Source organism: Aotus nancymaae, unplaced genomic scaffold (assembly GCF_030222135.1).
Source record: "Aotus nancymaae isolate 86718 unplaced genomic scaffold, 86718_ANA_hifiasm-v0.15.2.pri h1tg000025l, whole genome shotgun sequence".
Taxonomy (NCBI): domain Eukaryota; kingdom Metazoa; phylum Chordata; class Mammalia; order Primates; family Aotidae; genus Aotus; species Aotus nancymaae.
Genome location: NW_026988438.1, coordinates 36574210 through 36589984, shown reverse-complemented (window position 1 = coordinate 36589984; position 15775 = coordinate 36574210). Strand labels below are relative to the sequence as shown.

Sequence of the window (15775 nt, the reverse complement as noted above, 5' to 3'; positions counted from 1 at the left end):
ATTGCTTGAACCCGGGAGGCAGAGGTTGCAGTGAGCTGAGATGCTGCCATTGCACTATAGCCTGGGCGACAAGAGCAAAGCTCCGTCTCACACACACAAAAAATAATTAAAAACAGAGTTTAGAATGTTGCGGCATGAATCATTAGTTAATTTATTGTATTGCTGAGTAGTTTTGAAACTGCCTTTGCAAAACTTAGGCAGTGAGAAATTTATGTCAGTGAAAGAGATCTGATCTAACCAACCCCCATCTTGTCTTTAACCCCCAAACTGTCCTTAATGATTTCTGGGTGTGGGCCAAGTTAATTTTGGGAGAAATTTTGTTTGTAATTTAAATGATAATAGCCATTCCCCCAAACTACACTGTCTTTGCAAAGCTCATGAAAGACCACCAGATTAGAAAGATGAAAGGAATCTGAATTCCACTAAAGTGTAGACATAAACAGTCACCTGCCATTCCAGGGGTCACAAGATTTGCAACTTCCCCAATTACTCCTGCAGATAAAATCATTATTATAGAACCTAAGATTGGCCTTTTGCGATGTATTTTCAGGCTTTTGCATTTCTGACTATGGATGGCTTCACTCACACCCCACCAACTGGTCCTGTGACCTGACCAGAAGCAGACTTTGTGCTTCTCAGAAGAGGACCATTTCCCACACCCCTGTGATTGCACTTCCAACCAATCAGCAGCAGGTATTCCCTAGCCACTCCCCTCTCCCCAAACTATCTTTGAAAAGCCCTAGCCTCCAAATTTTTGAGGAGGCTGATTTGAGTAATTATTAAGCTCCATTCTCTCATTTAGTTGGATGTAGGTGCATTAAACTTTTAATCTTTTGCACTTCTTCTGTCTTGATAAATTGGCTCTATCTGGGCAGTGGGAAAAATGAACCCTTTAGATGGTTACAGTATTCCATTGTATAAATGTACCATAATTTGTTTATCCATTCACTAATTGATGGACATTTGGGATATTTTGTCATAGTTTCTTGTAATTATGAGTAAAGCTAATATAAATATTCATATGTAGGCCTTTGCATGTTTATGTAATTTTTTATTTCTCTTGAGTAAATACCCAGGAGTGTTGGGATTTTTGGGTCATATGGTAAGTGTGTATTTAACTTTATAAGAAACCAAGAAACTGTTTTCCAGAGTGGCTGTACAATTTTGTATTCCCAACAACAATGTATGAAGAGTTCTAGTTCTGCTTCTTCATCAATATGAGATACGGTCAGTTTAAAAATGTTTTAGCAATTCTAATTACTATGACAAGATCACTCTCATCAAACATTCTGATCAGTACTCAGCTGAAGACTTTTCTGCCTTGCAAATTCTAACTGCACTGGCTTTGCTGAATTCTCAGCCTTTCCTTTTCAATTTGGAGAGAATGTCTGGCCCTGTTGGGGTTCCCTTTCCTTGTGCTGTGGCCTGGAAACTATCATGTGGTAAGCTGGCTGCAATTATAGGGCTTACTTCATTTGTTTTCCTTCTCGCAGCGATCACTGTTCTGTGCTTCCTGTTGTTCAACATCTGAAAACTGTTTTATATGTTTTTTCCTGGGTTTTTGTTTGTTTAAGGTGGAGGAGGAGGGTAGTAACAAATCATCATAAATTTGGTGGATTAAAATGTTGGCCTAAAGGAAGAAACAGGCACAAAATACAATTTTAAAGAGTTGACTTGCGCCAGAATGAGGGCAGCTGCCTGGAAGACAGACCCAAGTGATCTTGGATATGATGAGCTCCATTAGACCTTTGTTACAAGCAGGTTTTTAAAGGCAAAAAGGGAGAGAACGAGTGGGCTGCTACAAAGCTATTTGTCAGGAATTCTCATTGCTTTTCAGAAAATAACACTGATTAGTAATTGGCTATACACTGTTGAACTGCAGGGTGTGGGTTATGGTGTCCATGATGACAGTCTAGAGCAGGGGTCCCCAACTCTCAGGCCATGAACCTGTACTGGTCTGTGGCCTATTAGAAACTGGGAGCACAGCAGGAGGTGAGCAGTGGTGAGCGAGCATTATCACCTGAGCTCTGCCTCCTGTCAGATCAGCAGCAGCATTAGATTCTCACAGGAGTGCAGACACTATTGTGAACTGCACATGTGAGGGATCTAGGCTGTGCACTCCTTATCAGAATCTAACTAATGCCTGATCTGAGGTGCAATAGTTTCTTCCCCAAATGATCCTGCCTCACCTCCCTGGTCTGTGGAAAATCTGTCTTCCATGAAACTGGCCCCCAGTGCCAAAAAGGCTGGGGACCACTAGTCTAGAGTGCACACAGCAAGCAGCTTCTAGAGATGATTACTTAGCTCAGGCGGGGGAAGGGTCATGTGACGTGAGTGCTGTCCCATATCCCATCCTCTCTGGCCTGGTAATTTAGAAGAGGCTCAATTTCTCACATAAAATGTTTCCTTTCTTTCTCAAAAACAATTCATTTATTCTCTTAGAGTTCTGGAGATCAGAAATCTGAAATCAGTTACACTGGCTGAAATCAAGATGTTGGCAGGGCTGCACTCCTCTGGAAGCTCTAGGGGAGAATATTTGCTTGTCTTTCCAGCTTCTACAGCTTCATTCCTTGCATTCCTGGGCTGTTGGCCCCTTTTCCCATTTCCAAAGTCAGCAGTATAGCATCTTGCTTCAGTCATCACGTTGCTTCTGTTTGTGTTGTCAAATCTCTCTTTGCCTCCCTCTTATAAGGACACTTGTGATTACGTTTACTTTCTGTTAGATAATCTCCCTATCGCGAGATCCTTAGTTTAATCTGCAAAGCCTCTTTTGCCATATAAGATAACATTCACAGGTTCTAGGGATTTGGGCTTGGATATTTTGGGGGGTCATTATTCAGCCTACCGCAGAGGATAAATCCAGTTCCTATTTCTCCCTCACAGCTAGAAGTGGAAGTTCTTTTTTTGAACATGCCTGTATTTTTTTTTTTTTTTTGATATGCTTTTTTCCCTCATGCTTTGGATTCTTTCAAAAATAATAATAAATGTAAACCAAAAATAAAATTTTAAGTCCCATGACCATCTGAAAGGACCCCTCCTCTCACCAAGGGCATTCCAAAGTTAACCCAAAAAACTGTTTCAGGCCATGATGCGAAGAGGGGTGGTCAGACATGCCTCATTATATTCTTCTCCCTTTTAGAATTAATTATAGACTCATTAAGTCTGACAAGAAAAATTTGGCTCCAGGTAGGTTTCACCTACATGATAAAATCTTGGTCTCCACAACCCTTATCTTAACTCAGACATTCCTAAGTCTTTAGACAATAACTCTTTCAACCAATTGCCAATCAGAAAAATCCCTGAATCTGCCTATCACCTGGAAGTCCCCCCTGCTTCCAGTTGTCCCACATTTCCAGACTGAACCAATGTACATCTTACGTGTATTTGATTAATGTCTCATGTCTCTCTAAAATGTATAAATCCAAGCTCTTTCCCAACCATCTTGGCCACATGTTCTCAGGATCTCCTAAGGGTTGTGTCTTGGGCCATTGGTCACTCTTACTTGGCTCAGAATAAATCTCTTCAAATATTTTATGGAGTTTGACTCTTTTTGTTGACAGTGTACTTATTTTGTTACTGGAAGGCTTAGGTGGGTCTCCAGAAGCCGGTGAGACCCCAGCCCAAGCCAGTTTTCAGGTTCTTGACACTATCTTGAGAAAGAATTCAGGGATGAGTCAGAATGAAGCAAAAGGCAGGAAGCTTCTTATTGCCAAGTAAAAGTACACACTTTAAGAGAGAAGTGTGGGCATGCCTGTGAGAAAGAGTTGTGTACAATGGAGTTTGGGTTTCTAATTTTGTGGGTTTTTAAAAATTAGGGGGTGGAATAATCACTAGTTATTCTGGAAAAGGAGGGGATTTCAGTTACCCGCCACCCTCATTACCAACCCCGTTATTCCTTATTTGGGGTTGCCTGGAGAGTCACAGACATGTCACCTTGACCAGGGTTTTGACTGTTTTCACTCCCTTATTTTGAGTTTTCTGTTATCCTATGATTTCATTGACTACTTCCTGTTTTATACCCAATGCCATTCCTTTCTCTGTTTCATAGTATTTATCTATAAAATTCTGTTATTATAATTGCCTGATGGGTTATTCCTGCTCACTGAACAGGCAAAACTAATTCACTGAGACCATGGTATTGCAATAAAGAAAGAGTTTGACACAAGGCCAGCCATACCACACAGGACACAAAGTCATCACTCAAATCAATTTCCCTGAAAATTTGGAGACAAGAGTTTTCCAAGGATAGTTTGATGGTCAAGGGAATGAGTGATGCTGTTTGGTTGAGGATACAATCTTAGGGGTGTGCCAGGTCTGACCCACAGACCCTGACCAAGTGATGGGTGAAAAACATATACTGACACAAATATTTTCCCTATGTCTGGCCTGAGGTCCTCTGCCAGAGTCAGCAGCAGCCTCAAGAAGCCAGCAGCCTTCGAATTTTTTTTTAGCACAGATTAAATGACAAAGGTCTCAAGTAAACACCATTAGAGGGTAATTAACATTGCCAACCCCCCAGTAGAGAGCAGTCATGTGCCCATGGAAGATGAAAGATCAGCCTTAGGACCACACAAGTAAACAAGCTATTTAGATAAGTTTCTCTGCATCTACTCCTAGCTATTAGCTCAAGGTAAGGGCGTTAAGCTCCCTTCACTCATAATCTCTTTCCAAGGCTTTTGCAAAACCTTCTGGCCTTCCAAGAAGCTTTGTGTTTTCTAAAATTTCTCCCATCACCTTGACTGAGCTCCTACAGGGGTGTGGAAAACATTCCTTGTGTACTGAGTCTGTATCTGGGTGAGGGCAACAGGACTAGTTGAGCCAAGGGTCATGGGTCTCGGTGGGCCCATCCAGTCATCAGAAATGCAAAAGGCTGAAGGACATCTCAGGAGGCCAGTCTTAAGTTCTATAATAGAGAATTGGGGAAGCTGCAAATCTTGTGACCTCTGGAATAATGGCTGGTAATCATTTAACTATGCTTACATCTTAGAAAAATTCAGGCCCCTCTCATTTTCCTAACTTCTTGCCCTTTTGTTAGTTTTACAAAGGCAGTTTAGTTTTTGGGAAGGGCTATTATCATTTAAAATATAAACTAAATTCCTCCCAAAGTTAGCTTGGCCTACACCCAAGAATGAACAAGAGTAGTTTAGGAGGTTAGAAGCAGGATAGAATTGGATAGATCAGAATCTCACTGTCATAATTTTCTCATCGTTGTAATTTTTTGCAAAGGTAATTTCATTATTTAAAGTTCTTGGTGGTTTAAACCTGCTGTTTGTTGTGACTACTGATATTAATTCATAAGAGGTTATTTCTTATTGTTTTGTAATATTGGATTGTGATCTCATGTTCAATGTGTCATTTGTAGTGGGAATCCTGACAGGTCTGGGCTGAAGTTTATATCCTGATAGTCATTTTGCATTTGTTTTCTACCAGGTGTCCTGGGAGTGTTGCTATCCATCTAGGATTGATTTTTTTTTTTTTTTTTTGAGTTGGAATCTCACTGTGTCTGTCACCCAGGCTGGAGTGCAATGGTGCCATCTTGGCTCACTGCAACCTCTGCTTCTGGGTTCGAGCAGTTCTCCTGCTTCACCCTCCTGAGTAGCTGGGATTACAGGTGCCCACCACCCCACCTGCCTAATTTTTGTATTTTTGGTAGAGATGGGGTTTCACCATATTGGCCAGGCTGGTCTTGAATTCCTGACCTCGTGATCCGCCTACCTCGGCCTCCCAACATGCTGGGATTACAGACGTGAGCCACCGTGCCTGGCCTAGGACTGATTTTTATGTTTTCATTTTGGTGGTTACAAGATTAGGCAGTTATCATGAATTAAACCTGAAGCTCCTATGAGGACAGGCTTGAAACACCTCCTTCTTGAAACACCTCTTTTGCTTGTCTTCTGTGGCATTACTTTTTCTTCTGTTTCATTTTCTTTTTTTTCTTACTGGGTACTTCTACTCAATCTCTTTTCCTGGTTCCTCCTCTTCCTGCTCTAAACCTGGAAGTGTCCCAGGACCTCTGCTCTACTCTATTGGTACTCACTGCCTACTAAACTCATCTTGTTTCATGGTTTTAAATACCAGTGATTTTCTGACCACTTTCAGTTTACGTCCAATCAACCTTCCATTTATCACCATCTCCACTGCCATCGTCCCAGGCTAAGTTGCTGCTGGTTTGCCCAGATTATTGTGATAGCCTCATAACAGGTCTTTGGGTTTCCATCCATGTTTCTCCTTTAAAATATTCAGGGTTTAGGGAGAGTGGATAGAGGTACAGGTGAATTAAGATTGGCCATGTATTGGCCAGGTGCAGAACTCACACCTGAAATCCCAGCACTTTGGGAGGCCAAGGTGGATCACTTGAGGTCAGGTATTCGAGATTAGCCTGGCCAACATGGCAACCCTGTCTCTACTAAAAATATAAAAAAAAAGCCAGATGTGGTGGCATGTACCTGTAATCCCAGCTACTCAGGAGGCTAAGGCAGGAGAATTTCTTGAACCTGGGAGATGGAGGTTGCAGTGAGCTGAGATCATGCCACTCCACTCCAGCCTGGGCGACAGAGCGAGACTCTGTCTCAAAAAAAGAAAAAAAGAGAGATAAAAAAGATTGGCCATGTATTGCTAATCACTGAAACCTGGTGAGAGCAACATTGAGTTCATTATGCTGTTCTCTTTATTTTCGTGTATTTTTGAAAAACAAAACTCTTTAAAACCTTTACAATATTTTATGACTGCGTAGTCCAATATGGTAGATACCATATGTAGCTATTGAGTACTTGAAACATGGCTAGTCTGTATTGAGATGTGCTGTGAGTATAAAATATATGCTGGATTTTAAACAGTAAGAAAGAAAAAAGTAAAAGATCTCATTAATATTTTGTTATATTGATTACAAGTTGAAATGATAATTCTTTGGTTGTATAAGGTCAATTAAAATGTTATTAAAATTAATTTCACTTGCTTCTTTTCACTTTTTAAATATGGCTGCTAGAAAATTTAAAATTACCTATGTGGCTCATGTCTTCTTTCCATTGGCTCTATTAGGCCTTATGCGTTCTGGGTCCTGCTTCCTCTCTTACCACATCTCCTACAATTTTTCTCATCTTTGTTCACACCATTTCAACCACATTAATTTCATTGCTTAGAACAGGCAAAGTACATTTCTGCCTCACGTCCTTTGCACTTGCTAATGTGTCTGCCTGGAGCTCTCTTTCTCAGTGTCTGTGTGACTCACTTCCTTGCTTCCTTCAGGATTCTGCTCAAGTCACCTACCTTTTGAGAGATACTTACATGATCTATAGACCATCCCGTCACCTTCACTCTCTACTCCCTTTAATCTGCATTCTTTTTCTTTTTTTTTTTTTTTTGAGACAGTCTTGCTTTGTTGCTAGGCTAGAGTGCGGTGGTGTGATCTCAGCTTACTGCAACCTCTGCCTCCCAGGTTCAAGCGATTTTCATGCCTCAGCCTCCTGAGTAGTTGGGATTACAGGTATGTGCCACCACACCTAGCTAATTTTTGTACTTTTAGTAGAGACAGGGTTTCACAATGTTGGCAGGATGGTCTCAATGTCCTGACCTCGTGATCCACCCGCCTCGGCCTCCAAAAGTGCTGGGATTACAGGCATGAGTCACCGTGCCTGGCCCTGTTTTTTTATAGTACTTATCACCACTGATGCTTTTTTTTTTTTGAGATGGGGTCTCACTCTGTTGTCTAGGCTGGAGTGCAGTGGTGTGATTTCAGCTCACTGCAACCTCCACCTCCTGGGTTTAAACAATCCTCCCTCCTTAGCCTCCTGAGTAGCTGGGATTACAGGCATGCGCCATTATGTCTAGCTAATTTTTTTTGTATTTTAGCAGATACAGTGTTTTACCATGTTGGCCAGGCTGGTCTCAAACTCCTGACCTCAAGTTATCTGTCTGTCTTGGCCTCCCAGGGTGTTGGGATTACAGGCATGAGTCACCGCGCTTGGCCATGATGCTTTTATTTGTAGTCCTGTATCCTGACTACTTAGTATAATGCTTGATACAGAATAGGCATTTACTAAGTTTGTGAAATGAATAGCTATAGATTATGAAGATTTTTATCTCAAGTTCAATATTGACTTCTTTTGCAATAACGTTCAGGTTCCCTAAATATATGAAGAGTAAAATAAACTCTAAATTACTTATAACTACATGAAATCTTCTCTAAATAAGAAAACAGGCCAGCCTTGGTGGCTTAAGTCTGTAATCCCAGCACTTTAGGAGGCTGAGGCTGGAGGATGCTTGAGCCCAGGAGTTTGAGACCAGCCTAGGCAACATGGTGAAACACCATCTCTACCAAAAAAATAAAATAAAAATTTAGCTGAGTGTGGTGGGGTCATGCCTGTAGTCCCAGCTATTTGGGAGATTGAGGTGGGAAGATCACTCCCCTGTGCCTGGGAGGTTGAGGCTGCAGTGAGCTGTGATTATGCCACTGCATTCCAGTCTGAGTGACAGAGTGAGACCCTGTCTCAAAAAAAAAAAAAAAAAAAAACTTTATAAAATAATATGGAATGGCTGCTTTATTCCTTTCAAAGGAATTAAGGTAAAATAAACAACTTTGTACTAAATGTTTATATGTATATGCAATTAGTAGTATGGAGAGTTTTAGAGATACTGGTAAGGAATTCAAGAAAGTAATAAAATACAGATCAAGAGATACTTAAGAGTCAGAATGACTTTTTCCAGTAGGTAAAATCCCATTTCTCAAAGGAATTTTTCAAATTCTTCTGTAGCTCTGACATTTTAAATTGTGTTAATAATAATCCAGTAAATTGGACCATGTTAAGGAGCTTAGAAATTTTTGGGATACACTGAAATTTTTGTTGTGCTGATAATTATAACAAAACGTAATCACTTTATAAAATAAATTTTTGAAAGCAGTCATTATTCTTTATTCAGGCTTAAATGATGAGGCACGGAAAGGAACAAAAAAAGGAAAAATGAGGGCTATTTTTAACTTTGTCCTAATTATTAAAATGTAAGGTGACTATGGCCAGGTGCAGTGGCTCACACTTGTAGTCCCAGCACTTTGGGAGGCCAAGGTGGGTGGATTGCCTGAACTCAAGAGTTTGAGACCAGGCTGGGTAACGTGGTGAAATCCTGTCTCTACTAAAATACAAAAAATTAGCCGTGCATGGTGGTACATGCCTGTAGTCCCAGCTACTCGGGAGGCTGAGACATGAGAATTGCTTGAACCCGGGAGGCAGACATTGCAGTGAGCCAAGATCATATCACTGCATTAGTGCGTGGGCAACAGAGCACAACCCTGTCTCCAAACGAAAAAGATAGGATGACTAAGTGTCCTAATGAAATAAAAGCAAGGGGATCTTCTCCTCAATATATTTGTTAGGTTGGTGCAAAAGTAATTGCTTTTTTATTACTTTTATGGCAAAAAAAGCCGCAATTACTTTTGCACTAACCTAATGCTTTTTTCTTTCAATTTCAGTCTTGAGCACAGCATCCCCTTCCAACATAACTGGAAAAATGAAATGACACCAATATGGTATCTGACAATTTGGACTGCCAAATTTAGTTCTGAGTCAAGGTCTTGCTCTGTCACCCAGGCTGGAGTGCCATGGCGTGAACACAGCTCATTGCAGCCTCCACCTCCTGAGCTCAAGTGATCCTCCCACCTCAGCATCCCAAGTAGCTGGGGCCACAGGTGTGCACCACCATGCCCAGCCAATTTTCAAAGTTTTTGTAGAGACAGGGTCTCCTAGGTTGCCCAGGCTGGTCTCAAACTCCTGGGCCCAAGTGATCCTCTCACCTTAGCCTCCCAAAGTGCTGGTATTACAGGTGTAAGCCACTCTGCCTGGCCAGACTCTGAGATGTAAATACGTGAAACTGACAAATCAAGGCTAGCAGTTCATTAAAGAACTTTAATACTTTATAAAAAAAAATTTTTACAACAAGATCTTCAAGGTAAACTAATACTTTTAAAGTGTATCTCCAGTGGGCTTTTTGGAGATATTATTTTGTACTCATTTAGAAAACATTTATTAAATGTATATTGTATGCTAACACTGTCCCAACTACCCAAGGATACAAAATTTTACTTTTATAGTAGCTATCCTTTACCACAGCTAACAATGTCAAGTATGTTCTTTACAGTCAGTCAATTCGCATAGGAGAGGTAATTTTACTATTCTCAACACACAAATGAAGAGACAAAGACTTCAAAGAGTTTCATTTTCAAAGAGTTCACCACCTAGAGCGATTAAAAACCAGCATAAATTTAATAGAAGGTGCCAAATGCTACAACAGAGAGTGCAGAAGGATTGCCTTTAGGGGTGGCAGTGAGGGAAGGCCTTCCAGAGGATAGGTGCTTGTCCTGAATTTGACGGGGGTAGGAGTTTGCAGGGTGGAGAAACAAGAGTGGCAATTATTGCAACCACATGCAAAGGCACTAAAATCTGAAATGATTTGAGCTTAGTGAAAACTTTTCCATAGGTCTTTGAGTTATTCATACATTTTGGGCAATGAAGGATCATCTGCTTGAGTTATTGCTGGGGCCCTGAACTGCTGTAGGGCCTGTTAGAATCAGTATATTGGTTAGAACTTCACGTCCTAGGCTGGGGCCTTAACTTTGCAGGTAACCCAGGCAGATTCCACACTGAGTAGCATAGAGATTAGGAAAACAGATTCTGTGTCAGACTGCCTGAGTTTAATTCTCAACTCTATCACTAATCACCAGTGAATGTGACCTTGAAAAAATCACCTAACATTTTTGGGATTTAGTATCTTCATTTATAAAACGAGAACAGCAACAGAATCTACTTTACCATAGGGCTGTTATAAGAATAAAAGGCGTTAAATAGATAAAGTTCTGAGAACAGTGCCTGGTACATAGGAAACTACATAAGTGCTAGTTACTAGTATTACTTGAGACTGGCATTTAAACAGAGAGCTACTTTGTCCATTCAGAATAAACTTTGTTCCTTTCTAATGATGCCCTAGTCTTCTAGCATAGTACTTTTTAAGTGTTAAGATACCTGATAAGATAAATTTTGATTCAGAAAGTTGTTTGGAGGAAAGAGGCATAGAATATTTAATTCAAGCTCTGGTAAAGGCCAGTGAGATATTCTTACACCATAATAAAGACAAATTCACTATGATTAGGTGACTTCTGTCTCCCAGAATTATTATCTTACTCCTGTGTTTCTTCCTGCCCAGCCATGTACAGCTAGTAGCTCAGGGTGAGTAGAAGATAGAATCTGGAAAGAATCCCAGAAGTGCTAGACATTAAGTTAAGATCATTTTGCTGATATACTCAGGGTGATCTGTTTAAAGAACTACTATGCTCTATTCCACTAACTCCCTTGGGTGGAATGTGGCTTGGGTTCCTAAGCTGTGGAAGGACTTTGGAATAGTCAAGGAACTCTAAGAATTGCTAAATGTCCCTGACAGACTAGAGAGAGGAAAGTTTTACTATAGAATTACAATTCTTTTTTGTTTAAGACAGTGTCTTGCTCTGTCACCCAGGTGGGAGTGCAGTGGTGCCATCTTGGCTCACTGCAGCCTCAAACTCCAGGGCTCAAGCAATCCTCCCACCTCAGCCTCCTGAGTAGCTGGGACTACAGGTACATACCACCACACCTGGGTCATTTTTATATTTTTTGTAGAGATGGGGTTTTGCCATGTTTCCCAGGCTTGTCTTGAACTCCTGGGCTCAAGCAATCTGCCCACCTTGATCTTCCAAAGTGCTGGGATTACAGCCTGAGCTACCATGCCTGGCCTACTATAGAACTGTTGTTACATTCTTTGGAACCCTCTACTAAGTAGAGGTGGCTCAGGAAATTTATCTTGTGGCGCTCAAAAACATATTTTTCTAGATTGGGCTTAAAGACGATGCTTCTGTAAACCATCAGAGATTCATGACACGTTGGGTTGAAAAGACTGTAGTAGGATAGTGTTGATGTGCCCAATAACCTTGTCAGCCTTAAGTCCTCCAAGATGCTGGCCATAAATGCTTGAAGAAGTGAAGGCAATATATAATCCAAATAACAGTTCAATGTGTTCACACTGATCAAGCCTTGTCTGGAAGGTTTTCTACTTGATTCCTTCTGGAATAAAGGTAAACTTGTAGGCACAGTAGAGCTCTTATTTAATAAAGATCCTCTCATTCCAGGGAGCTGGTTCAGAAGGCCAGAGACCAGTGGCATCCGATAACTCATGGGTGGACCATTTGAGACTTCTACCGTGGCCATAGAAACAAAGTTTACCTTCTCTTGTTCTCATGAAGAACTGCTGGGGCTATCTCTGGGATTTCGAAGGACTTTTTATCCGCTGTCTAGATGGGAGAGACAATATAAAGTGCCACGTTCTAAAAGAGAGAGTTTAGAGAAAGAACCATTGTTGAGAAGTGGGAATCAAGGAAGGCCTCAAAGAAGACAGGATGCTTGTACTGAATTTTAAAGTCAAGGAGGAGCTTGCATAGTGGACAAGGGTTATAGCCTGCATAATCAAAGATCCAGAAATCCAAAGTCATCTGAATCTTAGTCAAAAAGTTTCACATTATACTATTAGCAATTTCGGTATGTTTTGAAAGGGCCTAATACTGCAGGGCTAGGAAAGAGAATAACTCTCCTGAGTGTTGAGGACAGGGGTTTGATAAATAGAATGGGGTGGAGGAGGGCTGATGCTGCATCTGCCATTTTGTGATAATGAAGGAAAGGCCGAGGACACTGCAGAGATGTCAAACATGACGTCTTCCAGCTGCTGAACCAGCCACATTTTGTTTTGTAGGACACTTGAGTTTTCTGTTATTTTTATGAAATGAATTCCTAATTAGGAAGAATTCAGTATGGTAAGTGGAGTGCTAAAGGTAAGAGACTCTGAAATATGAAACTGGGTGACTAGAGGGGTTGTAATCACAGGGTGTGAGGATCTACAATTTTTAGAGGCTAGTAGTGACGGTGGAAAAATTGGTCAAATTATTATCCACACCTCTTGGGACCAAGACTATGTAATAACAGCATGGCTATAGTTTTAGGGAAAATCTTTGGAAACATCTCAGGTTTTCAATGTGCGTTACCTTTACTTGCTGTTGAAGAGACAGGAAGAGATATTATAATCAAAATAAAGTTGGTGACATTTTATTAATATAAAGTAAAATAGACTTCAAAATTTGTGCCCCATTGAGTTCCACCTTCCATCACGCCCTCTTCAAAGCCATCTTCATCATCCTGCACGAAACAAGCAGCATCCATGGCCGTCATCATCCCAGATGCTGCTCTCAAGGAGGGGCTGAGTGGCAATGCCCTCAGCAGCCCCAGTACACCTGAGCCTGTGGTGGGCACCCGTGACAACAAACTAGATGTCGACTACATCAAGAGGTACCTGGGCGATTTGACTTCACTGCAGGGGAGCTGCCTCATTAGACTTTGCTGGTGGCTCCAGGAGACCCATAAGGGCAAAATTCCAAAAGATGAGCATATTCTTCTGTTTTTATGTGGGCGGGATTTTAATATTGACAAAGCCAGAGAGATCATGTGTCAATCTTTGACATGGAGGAAGCGGCACCAGGTAGACTGCATTCTTGACACCTGGAACCCTCCACAGGTCCTTCAGGATTTCTACATGGGAGGTTGGCGTCATCATGATAAAGATGGGCGGCCCCTCTATGTGCTCAAGCTGGGGCAGATGGACACCAAAGGCTTGGTGAGAGCACTCAGGGAGGAAGGCCTGCTGAGATACGTTCTCTCCATAAATGAAGAAGGGCTAAGGTGATATGAGGAGAATACAAAAGTCTCGGGTCGGCTTATCAGCTCATGGACCTGTCTGGTGGACTTGAAAGGGCTGAACATGCGCCACTTGCAGGGACCTGGTGTCAAAGCGCTGCTGCAGATCATCGAGGTGGTGGAGGCCAATTACCCTGAGACACTGGGCCGCCTTCTCATCCTGCAGGCGCCCAGGGTGTTTCCTGTGCTCTGGATGCTGGTTAGTCCATTCACTGATGACAACGCCAGAAGGAAATTCCTCATTTATGCAGGAAGTGACTACCAGGGTCCTGGAGGCCTGCTGGATTACACTGACAAAAAGATTATTCCAGATTTCCTGAGTGGGGAGTGCATGTGCGAAGTGCCACAGGATGAACTGGTCCCCAGATCTCTGTACTGCACTGCAGAGGAGCTGGAGGATGAAGACCACAAGCTCTGGACTGAGACCATTTACCAGTCTGTAAGCATCTTCAAAGGAGGCCCCCAAGAGATTTTCATCCGGATTGTGGACGCCTCTTCAGTCATCACTTGGGATTTTGACGTGTGCAAAGGGGACATCGTCTTTAACATCTATCACTACAAGAGATCACCACAGCCATCCCAAAAGGGCTCCCTGGGGGCCCACAGCATCACCTCTCCAGGTGGGAACAATGTGCAGCTCATAGACAAAGTCTGGCAGCTGGGCCGTGGCTACAGCATGGTGATCGCCTCTCATCTGCAAAGAAGGAGAAAGCGCACAGGGCTCCCATGTGACCAGGTGGCTGGGCTTCTGCAGCCTGCAGTGAAATGCCACAGCATGCCTGCATGCGCTGCCAGCAGCCTGCCCCGGGTGGACGACGTGCTTGCATTCCTGCAGGTCTCTTTGCACAAGTGTAAAGGGATGTACTATACGAGGTGATCGGCTCCGAGGATTTCAGAGGTTCCATGACAAGCCTGGAGTCCAGCCGCAGTGGCTTCTCACAGGTGAGTGCCACCACCACCTCCTCCAGCCAGTCCCACTCCAGCTCCATGATCTCCAGGTAGTGCCACACCGTCTGCGCCTAGTGTGCAGAGGGGATGGCCACCCCTTCTCAGACAGCCAGCTGCACCCACCTGCCCAGCGGCAACACTGTACAGATTCCTCTCACCTCTAGATAGCAAATAGCTCTCCAGATGGTAAACGTAGTAGTTTGATCCCAAAACTATCTTGGCAGGTAGTTTTAACTCTGATCCTAACTTAACTCAATTCCCATAGATTTTGGATACGTTGTGCACAAAAACCTGACTTTTAGTATCCATTAACCTTGTTAAACTGTTTTATTGTTAACAGTTTACCTGTAGATTGTTTTGGATGTGCCACATATGTAATTTTTTTTTTTTTTGAGATGAAGTTCTGCTCTTGTTGCCTAGGCTGGAGTGCAGCGGCACGATATCAGCTCACTGCAACCTCTGCCTTCAGGGTTCAAGCTATTCTTGTATGCCACTTGGGAAAGAATACACCAACACATTTGCATTTTTTTCTTTTTTCTTCTTTTAAGGAGATGACAAAAACCCAGTTTACCAGCTTTACTTTTTGAAACCTAAGCTTAACATTACATATTTAAACAATGGTCAAAAAGTTGCCAAGTTGCCAGCATTCATACACAACTAGAAAACACCCTTAATTTATATTAAACCAGAAATGTATTACCATTAATGCATTAATATCTTTCACTACTAAGTACTGAAAAACACTGAAATTGTTTCTGTAGAAGATTCGTCCTGGCAATGTTAACTTCACAGTAGGCCGACACTATGTGGCTCACATTTCGGACACAATGGAAAAGCAGATCCATGCCGGTATTAGTGGACTTTTATCTAGGTGCCACTTCAGTGCCAGTTTCTGATATGCCTTTTTAAGATCCTCGGATGAGGCATGTCTCTGCTCACCTAGAACTTCATAGTAATCTACCATGTTTTAAGAGATTGTTGGAATAGGTTCAAGGATGGAAGTGGCTGGTGGCAGGACACAGGGGAGGTGGGGTGGTGGCCCGAATCTCCTCATGGCTCCAGCACTACTG

At 42.2% G+C, this 15775-nt stretch overlaps 1 pseudogene; it reads left to right on the top strand.

Annotated features, from left to right (window-relative positions):
- The first annotated feature begins 220 nt into the window (after positions 1–220).
- Positions 221–15573, top strand: LOC105713980 (SEC14-like protein 1; annotated as a pseudogene).
- Positions 15574–15775: the final 202 nt, after the last annotated feature.